The following is a 22196-nucleotide window of genomic DNA, read 5'->3' on the forward strand; positions in this document are numbered from 1 at the left end:
TCACCCTTTTTATGAATAAAAGTGGCACCAACTTCTCACAGCTGATGTGTATGGGAAGAACATCCTATATCCTTGTTTTTATCTTGCATTCTCAATGAACGTGCATGTATCTTTTTGTGGACAGACGTTTTCAGTGTTGGAAGGAAAGAAATGGGCTGGCATTGCCTGCTGAGAGAATGTTTAACATTTGGAAGAAAACCCAAACTCACTCTAACAGAAAACCTTTCTTCAGAAAACCTTTCTTCAGGGTTTCCATGGAAGTAACAACAACCAAGCAAGACTCCTACACAAACAACTTTGGTGGTGGGGTTAGGGTCAATGAAAGTATAGATGACGAGAGCTGGTTGATACTTGTCCTTCATAGCACCTAATCTGACAAGGGGCTGAACACTTTGAGCCTGACAACTTCCCTCAACTTGAACGAATTCAAGTGGGGCCCCGATCTGCATTGCGCCCACCATCGCACCAAAGTCAGTCTGCTGTCAGGGTAAATGCAGTTGCATTAAAATGTGGTTATCCATACTCACCCATTTTCCCCGTTGTGGTTCTTGATCGAATGCACGAGCTTGGTTCACACTCCAGAGCTGTGCTGTTTTCCTGCTCTTAAAGACGGTGGCTGTGGCTCTCAATGGAGGAGCAGAAACTCCACTGTTTCTGCTGATTCCCCACCCACTGTCCCTCTCTTCCTCTATCCCTGTGTGTGTGTGTGTGTGTGTGTGTGTGTGTGTTTGTAGGGATGGTGCGAGCATCCTGTTGGGGCTCAAAGCCCAGTGAGAGCTTGTCCCTTGCCACTGTGGCTGTAGAAGGTGGGGATGGAGGGAAGAAGGAGGCACCTATCCTCTTCTCCCTCCCCCACCTGCTGGAGGCCAGAGTGAGAGGCTGGGGGGTGTCTGCTGATGCTCTTTTCCCCATGCCAGCCCTTTCCAGCCAGCACGAGGAAGAGGGACAGCGTTGATGGCACCCAGAGCTCAGGTGTGGGGGGGCTGCTAGCATCTTCAAAGCTGTGCAGCTTCGAAGACAGTGAGATGACATTGCATAGGTTCCTCAGCACTCAAAGCTTTATCGCCAACAAGGAAACGGCTGGAGGCACATGCTCTTGTCTGATCTCAGAAGCTCAGCAGGGTTGGCTCTGGTCAGAATTTTGGATGGGCGACTGCTTGGGAATCAGGCTTCCTGCAATGAACAGGGGGTTGTTATCTCCCTTCAAATGAGACTAACTTTTACCTCCATCTATCCCCTGCTTTCCCCTTCATGGATCACTGCCTTGTTGTGGCAAAGGGCTTGCGTAACTCAGTGAAGCCGTAAGCTATGCTGTGCAGGGCCACCCAAGATGGACAGGTCATGGCAGAGAGTTCTGACAAAATGTGGTTCACTGGAGAAGGAAATGGCAACCCACTCCAGTATTCTTGCCAAGAAAACACCATTGAATGTATCACAAGGCTAAAAGATATGATGCCGGAAGATGAGCCCCTCAAGTCGGAAGGTGTCCAATATACTACTGGGGAAGAGCAGAGGGTATTTCCAAGTAGCGCCAGAAAGAGTGAAGTGGCTGGGCCAAAGCCGAAAGGACACTCAGCTGTGGATGTGTCTGGTGGTGAAAAGAAAGTCCGATGCTGTCAAGAACAATATTGTTTAGGAACCTGGAATGTCAGATCAATGAATCAAGGTAAGCTGGAGGTGGTCAAACATGAGATGGCAAGATTGAACATCGACATCTTGGGAATCAGCAAACTAAAATGGACAAGCATGGGCGAATTTAATTCAGGTGACCATTATGTCTACTACTGTGGGCAAGAATCCCTTAGAAGAAATGAAGTAGCACTCATAGTCAACAAAAGGGTGGGAAAAGCAGTACTGGGGTACAATCTCAAAAACAATAGAATGATCTCAGAACGAATCCAAGGCAAACCATTCAACATCACAGTAATTCAAATCTATGCCCCAACCACTGATGCCGAAGAAGCTGAGGTTGATCAGTTCTATGAAGACCTACAACACCTTCTATAACGACCACCAAAAAAAGATGTCCTCTTCATCATAGGGGATTGGAATGCTAAAGTCGGAAGTCAAGAAATCACCGGGATAACAGGCAAGCACAGCCTTGGTGTACAAAATGAAGCAGGACAAAGGCTAATAGAGTTTTGCCAAGAGAGCACGCTGATCATAGCAAACACTCTTTTCCAACAGCACAAGAGGTGACTGTACACATGGACATCACCAGATGGTTAATATCGAAATCAGATTGATTATGTCCTTTGCAGCCAAAGATGGAGAAGCTCTATACAGTCAGTAAAAACAAGACCTGGAGCTCACTGTGGCTCATATCATGAGCTGCTTATAGAAAATTTCAGCTTAAACTGAAGAACGTAGGGAAAACCACTAAACCATTCAGGTATGACCTAAATCATATCCCTTACGAATATACAGTTGAGGTGAGGAATAGATTTCAGGGATTAGACCGGATAGACAGAGTGCCTGAGGAACTATGGACGGAAGTCCGTAACATTGTTCAAGAGGCAGCAACTCAATCCATCCCAAAGAAAAAGAAATGCAAGAAAGCAAAGTGGCTGTCTGAGGAGGCTTTACAGGTAGCTGAGGAAAGAAGGGAAGTGAAAAGCAAGGGAGAAAGGGGAAGATATACCCAACTGAATGCAGATTTCCAGAGAACAGCAAGGAGAGACAAGAAGGCCTTCTTAAATGAACAATGCAAAGAAATCGAAGAAAACAATAGAATGGGAATGACTAGAGATCTCTTCAAGAAAACCGGAGATTTCAAGGGAAGGTTTTGTGCAAAGATGGGCATGATAAAGGACAAAGAAGGCAGGGACCTAACAGAAGCAGATGAGATTAAGAAGAGGTGGAAAGAATACACAGAAGAACTATACAGGAAAGATCTGAATGTCCCTGATAGCCATGATAATGTGGTCACTGAACTTGAGCCAGACATCCTCGAGAGTGAAATCAAGTGGGCCTTAGGAAGCATTAGAAAAAACAAAGCTAGTGGAGATGACAGTATTCCAGCTGAGCTATTTAAAATCCTAAAAGATGATGCTGTTAAAGTGCTGCACTCAATATGCCAACAAATTTGGAACATTCAACAATGGCCACAAGACTGGAAAAGGTCAGTTTACATTCCAGTTCCAAAGAAGGGCAATGCCAAAGAGTGTTCAAACTACTCATTTTGCTCTCATTTCACATGCCAGCAAGGTGATGCTCAAAATCCTACAAGCTAGGCTTCAGCAGTATGTGAACCGAGAACTACCGGAAGTACAAGCTGGGTTTCGAAGAGGCAGAGGACCTAGAGATCAAATCGCCAACATTCGCTGGATCATGGAGAAAGCAAGAGAATTCCAGAAAAATGTCTATTTCTGCTTAATTGACTTAGCTAAAGCCTTTGATGGTGTGGATCACAACAAACTGTGGCAAATTCTTAAAGAGATGGGAGTACCAGACCACCTTACCTGTCTCCTGAGAAACCTGTACGAGGGTCAAGAAGCAACAGTAAGAACCAGACATGGAACAACCAATTGGTTCAAAATTGGGAAAGGAGTGCGACAAGGCTGTATATTGTTGCCCTGCTTATTTAACTTACATGCAGAGTACATCATGAGAAATGCCTGGTTGGATGAATCTCAGGTAGGGATGTACGAAAGTTCCGCCACGGATCTCGGGGAGGCCGAATGCCAGCGCATTCGGCCCCTCGAAATCGGTGGCGGAACGGCCCCTCGCCCCCCCCCCCGGGATGGGACTTACCTTAGATGGATCTTCCTGGCGGCGGCGGCGGCTCCGGCGGCGGCTCTGGTGGCAGTTCGGTGGTGGCGGCTGTGGCAGCTGGTCTTCCGACCGGCTGCCACCGCCACCATTTCCAGGTAAAAAACCAAAAAACAAAACAAAAAAAGGGATAGGCTACGTAAAGATTTACATAGCCTATCACGGCTAGATTTTAAAAAAAACACTGTGATAGGCTACATAAATCTTTATGTAGCCTATCACGGCTGATTAAAAACAACAACAACGCGCGTACGCAAATGGCGCTGCCCATGGGCGCCGCCATTTGCGTTCCTTATTTTGGCATGTCTTAGTCTAGGTAAACATTTACGTAGGCTAAGACGACGAAAATAAGGGGAACGCAAATAGCGTAGCATTTACGCTATTTGTGTTCCCCTTATTTTCGCTGTCTTAGTCTACGTAAATGTTTACCTAGACTAAGACATGCCAATATAAGGAACACAAATGGCGGCGCCCATTGGCGCCGCCATTTGTGTACGCACGTTTTTGTTTTTTGTTTTAATCAGCCGTGATAGGCTACGTAAACATTTACGTAGCCTATCACGGCTGACTGCAGGGATGCAAATGGCGGCGGCTACGGCTGCCGCCATTTGCGTTCCTGATAGCCAGCGGTCGGATGTCCGGCTGCTGGCGGAGCCGGCCGGCGGCTCCGCAGAATCGCTGCGGAGCACAGCCGGCCGGCTAGGATTCCGGGGGGGGGGACGGAACGCCTCCCCACGCACCAACAGCATAATCCTCAAAAGCAAGTGATTTTCGTATATCCCTAATCACAGGTCGGAATTAAGATAGCCGGGAGAATTGTCCACAACCTCAGATACGCAGATGATACCACCCTAATGGCAGAAAGTGAAGAGAATCTAAAGAGCCTTTTGTTGAGGGTGAAAGTGGAGAGTGCAAAAGCTGGTTTGAAACTCAACATTAACAAAACTAAGATCATGGCATCTGGCCCCATCACTTCCTGGCATATAGAAGGGGAAGAAATGGAAGCAGAGACAGATCTTATTTTCTTGGGCTCCAAGATCACCACAGATGGTGACTGTAGCCATGAAATTAAAAGACGCTTGCTCCTTGGGAGGAAAGTTATGGCAAACCTAGACAGCATAGTAAGAAATGGAGATATCACCTGGCCGATAAAGATTCGTATAATCAAAGCTATGGTTTTCCCAGGAGCAAGGTATGGCTGTGAGAGCTGGACTATAAGGAAGGCTGAGCGCCGAAGAATTGATGCTTTCGAACTGTGGTGCTGGAGAAGACTCTTACGAGTCCCCTGGACTGCAAGGAGGTCAAATCAGTCCATCCTAAAGGAAATCAACCCTGAGTGCTCATTGGAAGGACAGATACTGAAGCTGAAGCTCAAATATTTTGGCCACCTAATGCGAAGAGAAAACTCTCTGGAAAAGGCCCTGATGCTGGGAAAGATTGAAGGCAAAAGGAGAAGGGGACAGCAGAGGATGAGATGGCTAGATAGCATCACCGATGCAATGAATGTGAACTTGAGCACACTCTGGGAGAGAGCAGAGGACAGGAAGGCCTGGCGTGCTATGGTCCATGGGGTCATGAAGAGACGGACATGACTTAACGCCTGAACAACAACAACAATCCCCTGCTTTGGCTTTTTTTTTTTAAAAAAAATAAAGGATCACAACTGAGTGCCTTTACGCATGCTGGCTTCCCCCCTCCCCCCCTTGTCCCAGTAGCTTAACTGGTGCTGTAAAGTTTTCTCATGGCCCCAATCCTGGGCACTCACTTACTCAGGAGTAAGCCACATTGAACTCAGTGGAACGTACTACTGAGTAGACATACGATCACCCTGTAAGTCTGCAAGCCTCGAGTAAGCCCCATTAAGCCCCATTGGGTGCTCTGGAACAAAAGAGGACATTGCTTCTGAGCTTGGTGGGGGAATCAGAGGTGTCTCCCTTCATTGCAGGGAGGCATTTTACCCCCTTCTCCCTCCGATTGAGAAATGCAGCAGCAGGAGATGCTCAGGTGTGTGTGTGTGGGCTTCTTGCGTCGTCGAAGACTGCCCAGTGGGGGGGGGGGAATGCTTGTGTGCAGGGAAATCAGACTGGAGAAGCCACTATTCTTCAAAGATTTGAAGCTCTGAAGATTTGAAGATGATGCCTTAATTTAAAAAAAAAAAAAATCACTTACAGGGTGATCTTATGTGTACTGAGAATTAAGTTCAATTGAGTTCAATGTGGCTTACTCCCAAGTTAGTGAGTGCCCAGGATTGGGGCCAGCACCATTACAGCACCAGTTAAGCTACAGGGAGAATGGGGGGGGGGAAGGGGGGAAGGCAGCGTGTGTAAAGGCACTCAGTTTTGATCCTTAACTTACAAAAAAAAAAAAAAAGCCTAAGCAGGGGATAGAAGGAGGTAAAAGTTAGTGTGGTTTGAACGGAGAGAACAACCCCCTGCTCAGTGCAGGAAGCCTGATTCCCAGGCAGTCACCGATCCAAAATTCTGACCTGGGCTGACCTGGTGGAGCTTCTCAGATCAGACAAGAGCTGGCACCTCCAGCCCTCTGCTGGTTGGTGATAAAACTTCCAGTGCTAAGGAAGCTATGCTATCAGTAGCCGGAAGACCAGATGGGTGCATCTAGAGCTGTGATTGGACAGGAGGGAAATACAAACACTGCCGTATATGGACAGGAGTGGGAGGGGACTATGACCTTATAAGATAATGAACAAGAAATTAGAGCACATGAATGGGAAATACTGGGATATCAGGGTATTAAAAGCGGGAGCATGGAAGTGGGAAATTCTGGTCCCAATTTGAGGCAGGTCCTGCATAGTGTGAAAGACGAGTGGTGAAACCTTATTGGAAGTGAAAAAAAACCATAAGTGTAGATTGGCCCTGGGTCTCGGTGCTTTGCAGAATTGGGCCTGTAGTCACCTTACTATCTCCTTTCTGCCAAATGGCTGATGTCGCTAGTTGTGTTGTAAGGAAAGGCATACCAAAGAAGCCTGGACGAAGAAGGATGTCAACCAAGCTACTGAAAGGAAGCTTTGAGTGCATTTTTTTCTGATTACAAAGTTTGTTTCTCTATTCTGATACCTCGTTATGACACAGAAATAAATCTTTGTCCAGCATCTTTGGGAAGGCTGTTTCACTCTTGTTTTTAAAGTGTGCATCTTTAAAAAGGGCATATAAAAGCTGCACATTGTTCCTGTGTAGCCTAATACAGACATGGATCTCTAGGAGTATTCCTAACAGCCATGTTGGGTTTACATCTGCCACCTAAACTCTTAAAAGTACGAAGCTGCATGCTGGGAATGCTTTATAGATCACAAGAAAGAAACCTTCTTCAGGAACAGTAGATGTAACTGATGGAAGGGTCTATAGAAGAGATTATTGTTAGTAGAACTTAAGATGCAAGATCTTTTGCTCATCAGAGACCTCTGAGTCTGTTTCTCTGGAAATGCTTACTTAGCTTCATAGCAGTGGCAGATGATGAGGTGGGAGGGGAACACAGTTCTCAGCTGCCGCTACTGAATGGCAAACAAGTGGGAGGAGAGCCCAATAGCTTTACCAGTGGCCTTTGGAAAGAAGCCGCAGGGATGGCTGAGAATTTCATTTAAGTTTGGGTTTGATAAGAATTTACCAAAATCCACAAGGTTTTGTGGATTCTCCATATTCAGGGTTAGGGGTGTATGAAACCCTGCTTACCTGGCTCCGCCGGGTTCCACAGGTGCGGGGAGGCGATCCGTTCCTCCCCCCCCCCCCCCGGAATCCTGCCTGGCCGGTTCCGCTCTGCGGCCAGGCTGCGGAGCTGCCAGCAGGGCCAACCCGCAACGAGGCCTCCAGCCGCTGCCGGGCTGGTGCGGACGCAAATGGCGTCCTGCGTAGGGGATGCCATTTGCATCCCTACGCAAGCCCGTGATAGGCTATGTAAATATATACGTAGCCTATCATGGTCTGGCGTAGGGACGCAAATGGCAGCTGCTACGATGGCCACCATTTGCGGCTGCAGCAGCCCGGCAGTGGCCGGAGCCGGCGCCACCACCGCCGCCAATGGAGCCGGAGCCACAGCCAGGTAAGCTCCATTTCGTGGGGCTTTCGCGGGGTGGTGGATTCCGGGGGGCTGAATTCAGTCTTACATCCCTATTCAGGGGGAAAAGGACTTGAGAAAGTGAAACTGACAGATTCATCTATCCAGGCCCAGGGCCTTGAGTGCTTTGCTCTTAAAAGCCTGGCCTAGAATCCCTGTGTATTTAACCATGTTACTGCTGAATTAGGGTCTCCACCTCTTCTTTTCTGATAGGCTCCTTGTCTTTAACATCTGTAGGGCAGAGAGGCACATCATGGTCCTCTCCATGGTGGTTATGCTGTTGGGTTCTCTGCTCCATAAGGAAAGAGGCTGGAGGTCGTGGTTGAGTTAAACACGTTTTACCGTTCTATAGTTCTATACTTAAATGCAAAAACAGGAAACATCTGGCACTGTTACCCAACTTACTCAAGCCATCTCAGCAACTTACCACAGCCCACCTACTGAGACATTTTCAAATGACTCATGTTACACGTGACCTCTCCCGTCCTTGGAACAGGGTATCTGTGCAAAGGGTCACTAGGGGTCTGGCTCAAACCCCTCAATACTTACTGAATTGGGCTGGTTCAGATGGGTGAGAATTTTGTTTTTAGAGAATTTACTAAAATTCACAAAGTATTTCGGAGGGGGGAATGAGATTTAAAAAAATTGAATGTGGGAGAAAACCCAATGGACAGATTTGCCTATCTTCAGGAGGCAGCAGAAGTAGGGCCAGCTGGGTTGTCAGGCTGCTGAATGTCTCAGGACAGGGAGCTAATGTTGTAAGCCTACCCTTGCACTGAGTGCTGCTTTCAAAGAATGTTTGAGCAGGTAATCCAGAATCACAGAGGATGCATAGATGATAAAGGATGTGTAAGAGGGTAATACACTGGTGCAAGTTATGGGCCTAGCTCACTGCTGAGTCTTTTCTAAGTGTAAAATATTTTAATGATCCAGAGTCATCCAATAGGCAGCATGTTTCCAAAAGTAGTAAATATTTACGTAGCCTATCATGACAAAAAAAAAAAGGGAACGCAAATGGCGGCCGCCGTAGCCACTGCCATTTGCGTTCCCTTTTTGCTGTGATAGGCTACATAAATATTTACGTAGCCTATCATGGCAGAAGATAGGGGTGCAAATGGCGGAATGGCCGCCATTTGCGCCCCTGTCTTTTGCCGTGATAGGCTACGTAAATACTTACATAGCCTATTACGGCAAAGAGCAGGGGCGCAAATGGCATAGCGGCCGTCATTTGTGCCCCTGCTCTTTGCCATAGTAGGCTATGTTAGTATTTTCATAGCCTATCACAGCAAAAGGAAGCCATGCAAGAGCCCACAAACGTCCGTGAAGGAGCAATCTCAATCACAGGATAAAAGCTCTGTGTGATGAAGCCCTCAGACAGGGGCTGTAAAGAGATAGAGACAGGGATAGGATTGAGAACTGAGGGGGAGGGGGAGGACTGTAGTAACTGTGAGGGGATTGTTTGAGCATGTGATCTAGACTACAGTGTATGACATAACATATATTGTTAGAGCCATTAAGTGTTATTATTTATTATTTGATAACTTATTACTTAACAATAAAGCTTTCCTTGTTTATAAATCTTTTGCTTTCTGCTCTTGGCTATGTGAGAGGGAGGTAATAAAGGACGTTACAGAGAAAAGTCTCTGTGTGTCCTCACAGCTCGAGGATAAAGTAAAAGGTTGAGACTCAGTCTTAAAGGTCCTGGTGGCAGTGAAACCCAGTGTGTGTGAGAGAAGGTGGCTCCTGTTGGGGTGAGAAAGGCCTTAGAGAAGGGGAATTCCCACTGTTAGAGAAGGTGGGAACGCCTCAGGTGGTGGCAGAGGTGGGATTCGAGAGGAAAGCCTGATGAATTTGAAATACAAGAGAAAAGCTTGTTGAATTTTGATATATAAGAGAAACGCATTACTATACTTACAGAGTTCATACATACCGACGTGTAATGTCACAGAAATCTTCACTGTTACCTCCAATCAGATATAACAGTAGGGATTCCCCTGCATGCTGCTCCCCCTCCCATTTGGGAAAGGGAGTGTCATGCCAAGGGGAATCCTCACTATTATCCCTAATTAGGGATAACAGCAGGGATTCCCTTCTCGGCTAGCATTGAGGGGGCAGGGCTTTGGAGAGGAGTGGGGCTTCAGAGAGGAGGTGCGGCCTCTACAGGCTGAATGTGTGGGCTTGGCAGGCCAAATTGGCCCATGGCCCAGACGGTCTCCCTCCCTGGGCTATAGGCACAGCAGATTTATCTATGCTAGGGATGGGCGAATGAGAGATGTTTGAGATTACTGGGATTCTCCAAACATCGTTGTCAAGACTCGTCTCATGCCTGATTCCCATTTGTGTTTGCGACTGCTGCTCGCTAGGCACAGATGGGAAACGTGGGAAAACTGAGCAGAAATCAAATGGGATATTTGCGCAAATCTCCCCAAATCTGCTCAAATTCCCTCCATAAATTAAAGTGGGGCTGACTCAGTCTATTGAGGCACTCGAAATGGGAATCGGGAATGAAACAAACTTGAGCACGTGCTCAACTATTTGTGAATGTTTCCAGTGAAGCTCTCTGGGTGATTCACAACAATACATGCTCATGCTCATGTCTATGGCTTCGAACAGGGCATGCCTGCATTTTTTTGCAAGCAGAAATGAAATTCCCACACATCTCTAATCTCTTTGCCAGTTGCACCCCTTTAGTTTCTCTAATATAAATGAATGGAGGCCTTGTGAAAACGAATGCAGTAGGAGCAAAATGTAGCCACCATTCCTGGCACCTTCAACTGTCAGGGGATCTAATTATAATGGGAGTGGGGAGGGGAGGGAAGACGTGTACCACAGCATGCCTGGGCATCGGGATGGCTGCTAGGGATGGCGGAGAATTTCTCCACGAATTTTCGGGAGGCCGAGTGCCGACGCATTCGGCCCCCTGAAATTGGTGGGGAAATTCTCCGCCGGCCCCCCACCCCCCCCCCAGGATGGGACTTACCATGGCCGAATGTCCCTCTCGGCGGTGGGTCCCGGCGGCGGTTCGGCGGCGGTTCGTCGGGGGCGGGGGCGGAGGCCGGTCTCCCGACCGGCTGCCGCTGCCGCCATTGCAAAAAAAAAAAGTAAAGTAAAAAAAAACAAAAAACACCCGTGATAGGCTACGTAACGATTTACGTAGCCTATCACGGCTAGATTTCCAAAGTCAGCTGTGATAGGCTACGTAAATCATCACGTAGCCTATCACGGGTGACTTTGAAAAAAAAAAAGCGCGTACGCAAATGGTGGCGGCCCATGGGCGCCGCCATTTGCGTTCCTTATTTTGGCACATCTAGTCTACGTAAACATTTACGTAGACTACGGCGAAAATAAGGGAACGCTATTTGCGTTGCCCTTATTTTCGCCGTAGTCTACGTAAATCTTTACGTAGACTAGACGTGTCAAAATAAGGAACGCAAATGGCGGTCCCCATGGGAGCCGCCATTTGCGTACACGCTTTTTTTTCCCCCCAAAGTCACCCGTGATAGGCTACGTGATGATTTACATAGCCTATCACGGCTGACTTTGGAAATCTAGCCGTGATAAGGCTACGTAAATCATTACGTAGCCTATCACGGGTGTGTGTGTGTTTTTGTGGTTTTTTTACTTTTTTTTTTGCGGCCGGGTAGACGGGGCGCTCCTACCCGGCCTGAATTTCGCTGGCGAGGGATGGGGCGCCTCCCCCCCAGCCTGAATTTCGGCCGGGTGAGGCGGGGCGCCTCCCCCCCTTGCCTGAACTTCGGGGGGAGAACTGAAGCGCCTCCCCCCCACCGCGAAGCAAGCTTCGAGAACAGGTAAGGGACTTTCGTCCATCCCTAAGCTACATTTGTCAATTCTGGTTCTGGCTCAGTTTCTCATATTTTCATCTTAAGTTCATTTTGTCTCGTTTCCACATCAGGTTGTGATTTAAAAAACAAACAAAAACTCCCCACAAAGGCTTGTACACATTTTTGCATGCACCTCTCCTGATATACCCATTTATATGCTCTTCTCCTCAATTATGCATTTTGGCAAACACTTTCCCCTAATACAATGTGTTTTTGTGCAGTATTTTCACTAATATGTATATAATAGTGAAAATAATGCTCGAAAACACGTTTAGAGTTTTCCTGATATATGTATTTTCTAATGCATTTTTTATTTTTATGCATCACAACATTTGGAAAAGTAAGAATATCTGTTTCCATTCACATATTGTTTCAGGAAGTGCAGATTATATAGGTCCGCATTAAAATGTGAACTGAACAAATTTCACCTTCATCTCTACCTGGGAGTTCTTGCAATATATAAGCCCTCTGCACACACACACACACACACACACACACACACCGTCATAATGATGGGTGTTCTATTATATTAGTAAATAATAATAACAATAATAGTAATAGTAATAGCTTTGAGTCCTGACCCTATGCATTTTCATTGAGAGTAAGTTCCACTGAGTTTAATGCAGCTTATTCCTGGCCTGGAGCTTTCGAAGTGCTCCATTGTGGTGAGGGATGGGTGCCACTCACTGAGCTGCCTGTACTCACCTGGGTGGCCTCATCAAGCTCTGCAATCACTATGAAAAAAAGGCAATCGCAAAAATGCGCATATTTGCATATATACTAAATGGGGCCATGAATCATCCATATACGCAAGATTACAGGCGTTTGCCTGTCTGTAATCATGCATATATGGGCCATTCCTGGTCCCATTTTGCACATACATGAATGTACACATTTATGCAAATGCACATATTTGCATATGCATGAATATACACATTCGCAAAAGTGCTCATATTCTTGCATTTGCAAAATGGTGCTGTGAATGGCCCATATGTGCAAGATTTCAGGTAAGCAAATGTGTGTGATCTTACATATATGGGCGATTCACAGCCCTGTTTTGTGTATATGGAAATATGTGCAATTTTGCGATTGCCATTTTATTTTCCAAAAAATGGTGATCATGGAGCTTGATGAGGCCACCCAGGTGAGTGAAGGTGGCTCAGTGAGCATGGGCAGGGGGCTCAGCGAGCACGGCTTGGGCGTGGACAGGGGTCTTCCACCGGATTCCTGGACAGAAGCAGGTGCCCATACCATCCCTAATTGTGGCAAGTATGTTTCTTTTCATTACCAGGTGAAACCCTTTTTATTTACCCAGGCCTTTTTGAAGACCATTTTGATCTTTGACTTGGATCCTAAGTTCCCATGAGTGGAATATCCATTTAAGAGATGCTGTCGGTGGTGAAAGAGGAGGAGTAGATCGTCACCAATTCCTCTTACTCCCATGCCCCCAGAAAATCTGCTCCAGTGGATTGGGTGACTCTCCAACATCATGGGAGCTGGTGCTGGGAATTGCTAGGTGGAAGGGGAAATTGGTGGAAATTCCCTTCACCTTCCTCCAGTGAGAGGTTCCTGTGGATCAGAGTCCCTTCCATGCTAGGAAGGAGCCCTTCCATTCACAGAAGGACATCTCAAGGTTTAATCATTTGTCTTTTATCACTGGAATTGTTGTTATTTGCTCTGTTTTAATGTTTTATTGTTATTGTGCGCTGCTCTGGGAACCCTTCTGGGCTGAAGAACAGGATAAGAAATGGTTGAAGAAGCAAACCCTTCAAAGTTCTAAGGTTTCTCAAAGAATGGGCCTTATTTATTGTTACTAAATGAGAACGTCATTTCTGAACTCCACCTTTGACACCGTATAACAATAACATGCATATGGCAGAGACAATTGCAGCAAACAGAAGTTCATTTTCATTAATTTACTATTTCCAGAGCATTACGTGTAGCATCAAATAGCAATATATATAACTTTGCCTTAAATATACTGCCATGAACTATAATGTTAAGCAACCAACAGTCAGGACTCATCAAACAGCTTCCAAGGCTTTCAGGTGTGAATACCTTTGAAGTATGAAACACGCGTAAGAGAAATAATGTCTCACACAAAGATTTATTCCCTGTATAGTTTTCTTCATGGCTCATAAAAAGTGATGGATGAACTTAGTTTTTAGTTTAATTTCTTGCTGCTCAGTTCAGTAATTTCTGTGATATTAAACAAAAATTATTAAGATTCTGGAACCATTTAACAGTCATTAGTAAGTGAGCACATCAGAGCACTAGGTGTCATTTTGTGTTTAAAATGAAGGTGGGGGCAGGAAAAACTTGGGTGTGGGTGGAAGAGCATTATTAATGATTATGATAATTATTTTAAAAATCATATACTGAAGACACAGTATTGCAGCATTTGCTATATGTATTGGATGTCTTTATTTTTCAACCCTTTCAAGATTTCTTCCCATTTTAATATGGTCAGTTTATTTCTCCAGGCATGCAAGAACTGTTTCATGTTACATTTTCCTGTCAGTTTATTCACTATTATATAGGGCTTCATAGAGTTTAATTTATTGTTCCTCATAATAACCTTGTGTGAGGGAGGGCAGAATCCATTATAACCATTTTACCATTGAGAAAGTGAGGATTATATACTGGAGACTTCCCAATGTGTCTTTCATTGTACAATCACTATGTCTTGTTCACAGACTTTTACAAGGGTCAAGACATAATTTTCTTCCAGTCAGAATCCTCCTGTGTTTTCCCACTGCTTCTTTTTTCTTTCCACAGAAAATCCATTAAGGAGGGAAATCTGGAGTAGCTGCACAATGCCTTTAGATTGGTAGTGCTGCAAGCTCTCCAGCTTGAAGCACCCATGGTGACTTGAGGCAAGATTTGAATTGATGCCTCACCTCACTGGGGATAGGGGAGAAATTAATTCAGTTCACATTTTGATGTGGACTTATCTAATTTTGCACTTTTGAACTTCTATGCGAATTGAAATTCAGTTATCCTTTGAAATTCACAGTTCTCTGAATTTTGCAATGGAGTACTCCAATAAAAAATGTGTACAAAATTACATATATTAGGGAAAATAACTTTAAAAATGCATTACATTAGGAAAAATGTATATATTGGCCAAAATGCATAGAAAAATGTTAATGCATTTTCATGCAAACTTTAGAAAAAAATCTGAACCTTCAAGATGAAGTGGAGACTGGAGAAATTCTCAAAGTTCAAGACCAATGAATCTTAAGAATGGAAATGCCCTACACCTGGGGCAACAGCTCCAGACTGGAATATTCCCTCTGTACCTTTAAATTCACTGTTAGCTTGGTGTGGGCAGGCAGGCAGGCAGAAGCAGAGCTGGGTTTTACACCCATTTCTCCCTAGCTCATCCAAAGTCCTGCTCATTTCAGCAAGAAAGGCAGGCAGACAAAGGACTTGGAGAGGGGAGAGGGTGACAACAGTCATCACTATTCTTCTTCCAAGGCAGCAGTGAATTTAAAGATAAAAGAGGAATCATTGGATTACTGCTTCCCAATGCAAACTCCACGTCCAGCATTCTTGAAAGCCACACTGGGCTTGACTGTGTCTTCTGTAGTTACCCATGAAAATGAGATTTGTGGCTGTGTCATATATACACAGTATATGAATGTATCACATACACACAGTAGGCTTCCCTATAGACTTCTTCTCTAAAATTATATAGATCATGGAAATTATCCCTGAGAGGAGGATAGTGTTAATATATGCATGTTTTTCTTTAAATGCCAGGATAGTTCTATGATTCTCCATGGGAGTGAGCTGCAAGACGCTATGCAAACAAGTCTTGATGAATGTCGGGCCAAGCTGCAGTCATACATGCATGCTGTGGCTGCAGCCAAAAAATATTTGTTACTTGCTCTGCTGCAGCTGAACTACAAAATCATTCCTATTGTTATGCTGTGTAGCCAATGTTGTACATTCACTTCACAGTTTCAAATACAAGATCTTTCCTCTGTTTAGGATCTTTCCTGCTATCAAGAAGAGACAATAACTTCCAGTGGCTGGCTGGCTATCAGTGGAAGTGAAGAACATGTGTGGGTTTGTTCATTTGTTTATTGCTTAGCTATGGGTAAGTTGCCATGAAAGTACTAACCCATTTTTATGAGACTGTTAAGTTGTTCTGAACTCTTATCTCCCAATTCTGAAGATGTTTTTGTAGTGAACTGTCTCCAGTTGTTTTGGTTCCCCAGCCCAGACAAGACATGTTTCATCTCCTCTACTCCTCCAGAAACTCAATGGACATCATACATGCTCACCACGTCTTTTGTGTTCTGTGTGTAAATACTGCAGAGATACACATGCAGACTGAGGATACTCACACAACCCAAGGTAGAGCTGTACATTTATATATTGTTTATTATGTAGAAAAACCTTGCTCCAAGGAACTCAGGGCAGTATACATGCTTCTCTGCACACCCCACACACATGACAATGCCCATGGAACTAATGACAATGCCTGTGCAACTGAGCTGTATGGAAGGAAATGCATTATGTGGGAAATATAGGATTTCCAGCAACTATATTTTCCTCATAAGGGAATCATAGAATCATAGAATAGTAGGGTTGGAAGGGGCCTACAGGGCCATCGAGTCCAACCCCCTGCTCAATGCAGGAATCCAAGTCAGAGCATCCATGACAGATGGCTCTCCAGCCTCATCTTGAATGCCTCTAATGTGGGAGAGCCCACCACCTCCCTAGGTCATTGGTTCCATTGTCGTATTGCTCTAACAGTCAGGAGGTTTTTCCTGATGTTCAGCCGGAATCTGTCTTCCTGTAACTTGAGCCCATTATTCCGTGTCCTGCACTCTGGGATGATCAAGAAGAGATCCTGGCCTTCCTCTCTGTGACAACCTTTCAAGTACTTGAAGAGTGCTATCATATCTCCCCTCAGTCTTCTCTTTTCAAGACTAAACATGCTCAGTTCTTTCAGTCTCTCTTCATAGGGCTTTGTTTCCAGTCCCCTGATCATCTTTGTTGCCCTCCTCTGAACCCTCTCCAGTTTGTCTGCAACCTTCTTAAATTGTGGTGCCCAGAAATGGACACAGTACTCCAGATGAGGCCTAACCAGTGCTGAGTAGAGGGGAACTAGTACTTCCCAGGATTTGGAAGTTATGCTTCTATTAATGCAGCCCAAAAGAGCATTGGCCTTTTTTTGCAGCCACATCACATTGTTGGCTCATATTCAGCTTGTGATCGACAACAATTCCAAGATCCTTCTGGCTTGTCATATTGTTGAGCCACGTATCCCCCATCTTGTAACTGTGCATTTGGTTTCTTTTTCCGAGGTGCAGAACTTGGCATTTATCCCTATTAAATGTCATTCTCTTGTTTTCTGCCCAGTGCTCCAGTCTATCCAGATCACTTTGAATTTTGTTTCTGTCTTCCAAAGTATTAGTTATCCCACCCAATTTTGTGTCATCTGCAAATATGATCAGCATTCCCTGCACCTCCTCCTCCAAGTCATTAATCAAAATGTTGAAGAGCACTGGGCCCAGGACTGAGCCCTGCGGTACCCCACTCGTTACCTCTCCCCAGTTTGAGAAGGTCCCACTGATAAGCACTCTTTGAGTACAATTCTGTAGCCAACTGTGGATCCACTGGATCATTGTTTCATCTAGCCCACTTTGAGCTAGTTTGCTCATCAGGATATCATGGGACACTTTGTCGAAAGCTTTGCTGAAGTCGAGGTATATGATGCCTACAGCATTCCCATGGTCCACAAGGGTGGTTACTTGATCAAAAAATGAGATCAGATTTGTCTGGCAGGACTTGTTTTTGACAAATCCATGTTGGCTTCGAGAGCCAGTGTGGTGTAGTGGCTAGAGTAGTGGACTGGGAGCCAGGAGAACTGGGTTCTAGTCCCCACTCATCCATGGAAGATCACTGGGTGACTTTGGGCCAGTCACAGACTCTCAGCCCAACCTACCTCACAGGGTTGTTGTTGTGAGGCTAAAATGGAGAGGAGGAGGATTATGTACGCCACCTTGGGTTCTCAAAGAAGAAAAAAGGTGGGATATAAATGTAATAAATAAATAGATAATCACGGCATTGTTTTCAAGGTGCTTACAGATGGATTGCTTTATCATCTGCTCCAGAATTTTCCCAGGGATTGATGTCAGACTGACTGGTCTGTAGTTCCCAGGTTCCTCCTTTTTACCCTTTTTGAAGATAGGGAAAACATTAGCCCTCCTCCAGTCATCTGGCACTTCACCTGTCCTCCATGATTGCTCAAAGAGAATAGACAGCGGTTCTGAGAGTTGTTATGCCAGTTCCTTTATTACTCTAGGATGCAGTTCATCTGGCCCTGGAGATCTGAACTCATTCAAAGTAATTAGGTGTTCCTTGACCATATGCCTATCGAGCTCAAGCTGCAATCCTGCCCCTGTACTTCGCCTTTGCCGGGCGGGGGGGGTCATAGACCCTCTTTTGGGAGAAGACTGAGCCAAAGTAGGAATTGAGCACCTCTGCCTTTTCTTTGTCATCTGTTATCATTTTTCCATCCTTATTTAATAGCCGAACCACCATTTCTTTCCTCTGCCTTTTACTATGCACGTAGCTGAAGAAAGTATTTTTGTTGTTTTTAGCATCCCTTGCTAACATCAGCTCGCTCTCAGCTTTAGCCTTCCTGACGCCATCCCTGCAATTCTGTGCTACCTGCTTGTACTCTTCCTTTGTAGCTTGGCCTTCTTTCCACTTCCTATATGTGTCCTTTTTTGTTTTCAGGTCATCCCTAAGCTTTTTGTGAAGCCACATTGGCCTCTTCTGTTGTCTTCCACCTTTTCTTCTTGTTGGAATTGTTTGTAATTGTGCCTTGAGAATTTCCTTTTTTAAAAGCTCCCACCCATCTTGGACTCCTTTTCTCGTTAGCGTCGCTTGCCATGGGACCTACCTGATCATTGTTCTGAGTTTATTAAAATCAGCTTTCCTAAAATCCAGGGTACGCGTTTGACTACACTCGGCTTTTGCTTCCCTTTGAACCAAGAACTCAAGTGCAACAAGCTTTATCCTTCAATTGCTGTATTTCAGTCATGACAGTCATCCCACCAAGTCTCAGTTATACCTATCAAGTCATATTTTACCTCCTGTATTAAGAGTTCAAGTTCATTCTGTTTGTTTCCCATACTCTGGGCATTAGTATATGACATTGAAGACCATGTGCTTCATAGTCTGGCTTTCTTCCTACATGTGTCTGAAGACTATTATTGGGCGCTATCAGAGCTGTTCTCTCCGTTGCAGTGCATGCGCCTACGTCCATTGTTACCCCCAACATTACATCTCCCTTCCCCATAGGATTCAGTTTAAAGCCCTCCTGATGAAGTTCTTCATGCTGTGGCTAAACTTATTCTTCCCATCCTTTGTGAGGTGCAGCCCATCCCTTGCCAACAGTCCAACTTCCAGGTAGTATAGGCCGTTGTCCCAGAATCCAAATCTCTCTCGTCGGCACCACCTTCATAGTTAGTCATTCACCCAGAGTATTTTTCGTTCCCTTTCTATCCCTTCACACATCCCTAGAAATGATTGGCTTGTGAACCATCATTAGAAAGAATCAACAAGAACTGTCCACCACCCAGTTGTTGGGTGGTATCCAGTTAACTGCTTTTGCTAAGAAAACAGCTTCTGTGGACAAAATGGAGAGGGATCATTTGTTCTCTCTTCTACAGCCCTGCAACCTCAAAAACTGCTCTGCAGGGGGAGGAGAGGAGGAGAAAGTCTGTTCGCTAGGGATGGGGGAGAATTTCTCCCCGAAACTTCGGGGGGCCGAGTGCCAACGTGTTCGGCCCCCTGAAGTAGTTTCGGGGAGAAATTCTCTGCCCCCCGCCCCCCCCCGGGATGGGACTTACCTTTCCCGAATGTCCCTCCCGGCGGCGGGTCCCGGCGGCGGTTCGGCAGGTCTTCGACAGGGGCAGAGGCAGCAGCTGGTCTTTCGACCGGCTGCCGCCGCCGCCATTCCAAGAAAAGTAAAAAAAAAAAAAACGCAAATAGCGTTGCCCTTATTTTCGCCATAGTCTACGTAATCTTTACGTAGACTACAGCGACCAAATAAGGAACGCGAATGGAGGCTCCCTATGGGGGGCCGCCATTAGCCGTACACGCTTTTTTTTTTTTTTAAGTCACCCGTGATAGGCTACGTGATGATTAACGTAGCCTATCATGGCTGACTTTGCAGATCTAGCCGTGATAGGCTACGTTAATTGTCACATAGCCTATCACGGGGGCGTTTTTTTTTTTTTTACTTTTTATTTTGTGGCCGGGAGAGGCGAGGCGCCTCCTCCCCGGCCTGAATTTCGGCCGGGCGAGGCGGGAAGCCTCCCCCCCCGGCCTGAACTTCGGGGGAGCAGCGAAGTGCCTCCCCCCCACCGCGAAGCAAACTGCGAGACCAGGTAAGTGGCTTTCGTGCACCCCTACTGTTTGCATAATATTGGATTTCACCACCCATTTTTACATTATCTGTAAGATTATTTCATCCATAAGATGGAAAACTAACAGCCTCAGCTTAGGCTGACATGATACTCTGTTGCTTCCTTTATCATACCCGAGTATCAAAGCAATTAGGGCCAAAGATAGTAAAACTATCTTTTTTTTCTAATCTGTCATTTGTGCTCATAATATTTGATAATTATCTATCTTGTTTGATTTCTGAATGAATCTATGTTTCCCTCCTCCGTTTTGACTAACATATTGAATTCAGGGAGAAGATGGTCAAGTAATTCCACAGATCCCATAAGCCTTTTTTTTATGGAGCTACATAGTCAGTTATCTTTCTATGAGCTGGATCTCAGAGCAGATATATAATAATGGATGGCACCGTTGATCTCCAGTTTGAGTCTTGAATGATTTTCCTGAAGCGCAGGTGATGCTCCAAATATACTTGCAACAGCATGGCTCTTTTGAAGACTTTACATTGCAGACCTTGGCTCACCAAGCAAAGTTACAGTGCCTGTGTAAACTGATCCACTTGGACTACTCATGGACTGAAAACATCTATCGCAGTAGAAGCTGAATGGGGCTCCTGACGTGACATTGAATCCATCACATATGTCTTCATGTTGTCAAAATGGAAAAGCTTGTTAGGAGGTTAAAATGGAATGGGAATAAAAAAAGGGGCAGTAAAAACCTCTTGTTCCTGTTAAAGGTATTCTGAATACAGCATTATAAATTAATATCCACATATTAAGCACATTTTGAAAGACTACGAAATTGGTCTAGGGACAATTCGGTCTATTTTTTGTCCACACCATTTTACACACTCATATGTCCATTCCATTCCATTTCTATAACAATCTATGATTTTTTAAAATTCACATGAATATTAACATTTAAATACATATTTATGCAAGAAAAAGAAAATATTTTCCCCTCAAGATGCACATTTCTCAATGCCTCTTCTCTCAAAATACTTATTTCTAAGCATATTGACTCTTGATCCATGCATTTTAAAACACATTTTTATTTTTATTTAGTGGAGAATATGTCTTTTTGATTCTCATTCTATTTTCAACTTCTCTACCAGCTATTTTATCTTGTCAGAATATCTGGTAAATGCAAAAGCTGGTAGATACTGTGGTTTTAATGTTTTATATATTTTGTATTGTTTTATTGTGTGCTTTTTGGTTTTAATTTTTGTGAACTGCCCAGAGAGCTTTGGCTATTGGGTGGTATAGAAATGAATGAATGAATGAATAAATAAATAAATAAATAATAGATAACTAAGGCTGCTGTCCTATGCACACTTACTTGTGAATAAGCGACACTGATCTCAATGGGGCTTACTTCTCCATTGGCAGGATAAATTCATTTCAGTTTGGTTTTTTTATCATGATTTTATCCAATTGCACCTTCTGGAATAAACATGGACTCAGATGTAATCTCCAGTTGAAGTCCATACATTTCTGAACTTGCGAAGTGATTCTTAGACCCCCCCAAAATTCATTCAACAGCATGCATTTGAAAAATGCACATAAAAAATGCATACGCTTGAAAATTGCACAAAAATATGCTCTAATCAATGGGAAAAGAATACGTACATTTCTGAAATGTGAAAAATTGAGGCATGCATTTGGAAAAACATGCACAAAAATATGCACAGATTTTCATGGGAAAGAGAAAAAGCTTGCAATCTGGTACGGACTCGAGTTGGAAAGAACATATCCCTACTTCTGAGTAGGCAGGTATAGGATTGCAGTGCCAATTCTGATCCATTCATTAGTCTGGGAGGTTTGGATCAGGTCAGTGCATATTCACAGAATTCACAGAAATCAAATTCCTCAGGCATCCCTGAGGCATATATGTTTTGCTTTGTTTTTTGTTATGAGAAAACCTTTACTTTCTATGGAGACAGGCCTGCATACCACAATGTTTTTTGTTGGGGTTTTGTTTTTGTTTGGAAAATAGGCATCCTTGTGTAGAAGACCTCATAAAAGGAAATGTCACTTTAAATGCAAGATATTTCCAGCTAAATGGCATTGTAATTGCTAATTT

The sequence above is a fragment of the Heloderma suspectum genome, chromosome 1 (assembly GCF_057233095.1).
Source record: "Heloderma suspectum isolate Gila_16-S chromosome 1, 16-S_ref, whole genome shotgun sequence".
NCBI lineage: Eukaryota > Metazoa > Chordata > Lepidosauria > Squamata > Helodermatidae > Heloderma > Heloderma suspectum.